Genomic DNA, 4,475 nt, shown 5'->3' on the forward strand with positions numbered 1-4,475 from the left:
ATAAATTTCACCCTAAGCAACAGAACCATACAAAGATCCCAAAATTAATGGTAATTAACTTGAGAGGAAATATACGACAAAAAAAGATGACAAAAGACAAATAATCAAACAGTCTACATTGTATAATTGAAGCATACATAACACAAATTCTACTGGAACAACATAAGTAATTTTATATGAACTTTTCATAGTGGCACCTATAAAAACTTAAATGCACATGCAAATTCATAATAGAGAATATATATGTTGCTTATTCCATATTGAAGCCAAATAATTAGATTTTAAAAGATGTCATGCTACCTATCAAAACAGGACTCGACTCTTAGGCTTGGACACTGTGAATTCAACTACAGTACTATACTAGATCATATCAATATGAAGATGACAACCATGAGATAAATAAAGCCCACATGAGTGTTGCACAAAATCCCTATTCTAGAAAGGATAACAAGTACATCTTACATCAAACGAAAATGCATTAAGAAAATAAAATTACAACATTCGATCTGAAGAACAATCAACAAAGTAGCATATATAATACAGAAGGATCTTATACAAGGCCTCCTCAATTCAGGTCTCCAATATATTTTCCGCATGGAAACAACTCAGAAGAATGAAAGTTTTATTTTTGTTCATCCTTGGAGGCAATGTGAAAAGTTAACAGGGTGACAACACTGAGTTAAATAAAGCCCACATGTGTGTTGCACTAAATCCATATTCTAGAAAAGATAAATACAACATCTTACATCATACAAACAATACTAGATTGAATTGGTAAGTCTAACTCCATATCATAATTTTACATAATATCTAACAACTTTCAGTCTTTCACATGAGAAAATAAGCAAAAGATAAATATTAATTTAAGGATCATGTTTAATCAATTAGATCAAATTTTCTTGATGAAATAGAATTATCTTTAAAACAGAAAGAAAAAAAAAGTAGAACCAAAGTAAAATAAAATCTTAATTAACTAATAGAATTATATTTAAACAATACAAACTGTCTAGATTCTACTAACAGATAAATGGACCATACTTCAAAGTCATATCATGAGTTATCTTGAAATAACTGGTCTTGTGCCATCATTTTTCTTTTTTGGTTGGGTTTCAAAAATAAATAAACTGGTCTAGATTTATATAAGAAACATAAGAAAGGAAGAAGCCCAATTGATTTTGGCAAAGAGTCTTGTAATCCTGTAATCATTGGTTCAAGCAAAGTAATCTAGCAATACCACCCATTTACGTAGTTAGTGAGCCATGTTCAAATTTTATAATATCAATGAACCAGAATCAAGGTTAACCTTTGTAGAAGTCTTTCTTTTTAAGAGTGTGGGATATAAATTTTGAAATAAAAGAAAAATAGTTAAGCATTTTGTCAGAGTAATTTGCCTTATTTTTATAAGAGAAGGGATTAACTTACAAAGACATCAAATCCCTCTGCTGAGAGACTGGATTTTACAAAGTCAAAGTCCTTCCTGTCTCCTTTTAAATGCAAGATCTGGGAAATTAAAAATAGTACACTGAGTAAATGCTCCGATTATAATAGTAACAAAGATGAAAAGTCATACATTCACATCATGCCTTACAAGGTTAGTCCAATGTTTTGCAGTTTACATTTATAATTAGAATACCTTGGAAGAAAAATCAGCATAACCATTGTCTGATTCACCTGGCAACTATTAAGTGACAAGCGCTTTACCTCTTGTGCATAAAACTTCCTAAACTGAAAAAAGAAAAAATACATAATCCAAAAAGAGAGACATTTCTGTAAGTTGATACATATAACCATACCATATCCTCAAAATTTTGATAATTTAATAGATTTAAGCTACCAACATCAGAATTACATGCAAATTAACGAATTCAACTAATAATGTCATAATTCAATAAAGTCATTAACGAATGCAAGAAGCTATTCAATTTCTACTCCTTAAAAAAACACCATTAACCTCCAAACAAAGTCATTAAACTGCAAACATACATTGTCTGATATGCACGCAAAGTCATTAACTTGCAAACATGCATTGGAAATCCACACCATAACTCATAAGTAAGCACTTTCTCAAAACATGATCCATAAATCATCATAGAAGAGAAGGAATTCCACCTCTAGTGCCCATATCTCTTCATATTTTGATGCTAACCAACTAAAGCTCCCTTCTAGGCACAGCCTTCACAGACAGGAACCGATCGACAATGTTCAAGGTCAAATAAAGAGTTTCTGGCATGAGCTCAAACTTCCTATGCACTTCTATCAACCACTCCACAAGGATTGACCTCATCTTGGCATTAATATCTACCTGCAAACCCATGTAGTCATGCATAAAAACATCTTCCTGTTTCATCAAAATCAAATTCATGCACACCCAACCCCATCAGTTGCCAACACTGCTCCATTGTTCACTTCAGTGCTTGATTTCTGGATAACAACCATTCACTTAGATTTAGAGACACATCAATCACCAAAAAGAAAAAAAATTTCTTCACTGGTTTCTTTGAAAATCATATACGTAAAAACTAAAATGTCCAAAAAAAATCAGGTTAAAGAGAATAACAACCTTGTTCTTTTATGTTGCGGCTTGTGCATTGGCCAATAGTTGAGCACGAAAGTTCCTAGTAAAAAAAAGAGCAGAATTAGGCAAAAGAAAACAGAAGAAAAATTATGAGAGCTTAAAAAGATAAAACATTTCAAAAGAAAAGAAAAAAGAAAAAACCATGTGACAGGTTTAGACACGTTAATTCCATTTCCATGACCTTGTTTAGCCACAAGATTCCCAATATCCTACAGCACCCTTCTGTTTCTTCCTTCACCACCCATGTTTTTCTGCTTATTCAAACCACCAACTAAACCACACACAAAAAAATCACAAAAGGGGGAATTTCAGAAACGAAAAAATAAAAACCCAAACAAATCTTAAAACCTAAAACCCAAAAACATTCAAACATTTATCGACACCGACAACAAGAAAAGAAAAAAAAGAACAAAAACCCTGAAGACCACCATTTCGCCCCTCTCCTCCGCCGCTCACGTCGGTTCTCGCCACCATGGAATCAATCAACACTGTGTTTGTTTCTTGTTGGTAGCAACCTTTTTTCCCCTCTATCTCTCTCTCTCTCTTGCTTCTACGCCGAATGAACGAAACGAAAGTATGAAATTTTGGGTTCGGAGAGGAAAGGGAGAATGAGAAATTTTGGGAATGGGGAATTGTGTTGGAGCGAGGAGGAGGATGAGGAGGATCTAGACCCAAGCATTGGTCGCGAATGCTTGGCGGAGGCACGTGGCAAAGTTGGGGTCGGTGGAGTCTAGGGTTTTGAAGAGCGTGCAAGAGGAATTTGGAACTGAAAAAAGGATTCGAAGGGTTTGAAATTGGAGGTGGATGAAACCAGTTTTGATTTTGAAACACTATGAGATTGAATGCGAGAGTTGTGATACTCAAAGAGCTAAAAGCCTCCTTGAGGAGTTCTTGAAGGAGAAGAGAGAGAGAAGCGAGAATAAAGGAAAGAAATAAAGGGTCACAAAAATAAAAAGGTCTTTGCTGTCACCGATAAGATGAGAGAAAAAAAATGATAAAAATATAAATATTTAAAGACGGTGGGGTAAAAACATCTTTGTAAGAGAAGCATTATGACAATCTCTTTAATGATCGTCCTTAATTTTACAATTTAATTACCATAATGTCATCCCATTAGTTTCAAAGACACTGGTACACCTGTTAGCGCCTCGTAGTAGACACCTCGTAGTAGACAGCTTTTGTAGTAGTGGTCAAACACTTATGGTTAAGTTTTTTTTATTGTTTTACTTGCACTGGAGAAAAAAATCTTAAAAATTTAATATAATATTCTTACACGTATTGTTAGTCAATTTTTAAAGTGGATTCGTTAATAGGTGATGTAGTATTCATTAATGAAGTATGTATTTCGTTAAAAAAAAAGTTATCAATATATTTTTATCGTAATTTTCAATATATTTTTAACGAATATTTTTTAATAAAAAATACTTTACTATCAGTTAATCATATATTATAATTAAACCCACTAATGTGCTGAAGAAAAAAAAACGAAGCAAAAAACCCACTACGGTGCCATGGGAGAGATTTTGAATAGTTTGCACAAAATTGTATTACTCAAATTTTATTGTTAGATGTAAACTAAACAAATTATAATATAATTAAAAAAAGTTATCAATTTTTGTAATAATTATTCTAAAAATCATGTCTGGAGTGATTTTTAATTAGTTAAGACTAAATTTTTTTATACTGATATATTTGATTTCGAGCGTGTGGAATAATTGGTGCACTATTATTATAATTTAATTAGTGATATCTAGTTTAAGACCAATTTTGCATTTATAATAATTTTATTTGATTTAAGATTGTTCTTAATAAAAAATATAGTGAGTTGTAACAAAGTAAATTTATAAGTTTTTTATTGTTAATTTTTTAATAGGGTGGGAATAGGTCTGCTTTGAAAGCC

The 4,475-nt window shown here is 32.1% G+C and overlaps 1 non-coding gene across 1 annotated transcript; it reads right to left on the minus strand.

Annotated features, from left to right (window-relative positions):
• Window positions 1-559: 559 nt before the first annotated feature.
• LOC114410978 lies at window positions 560-646 on the minus strand. Its single transcript, XR_003666367.1, has one exon. It is a non-coding gene; the product is annotated as a small nucleolar RNA Z159/U59 (small nucleolar RNA).
• Between the last annotated feature and the right edge of the window lie 3,829 nt (window positions 647-4,475).

Source organism: Glycine soja, chromosome 4 (assembly GCF_004193775.1).
Source record: "Glycine soja cultivar W05 chromosome 4, ASM419377v2, whole genome shotgun sequence".
In the NCBI taxonomy this organism is placed as follows: domain Eukaryota; kingdom Viridiplantae; phylum Streptophyta; class Magnoliopsida; order Fabales; family Fabaceae; genus Glycine; species Glycine soja.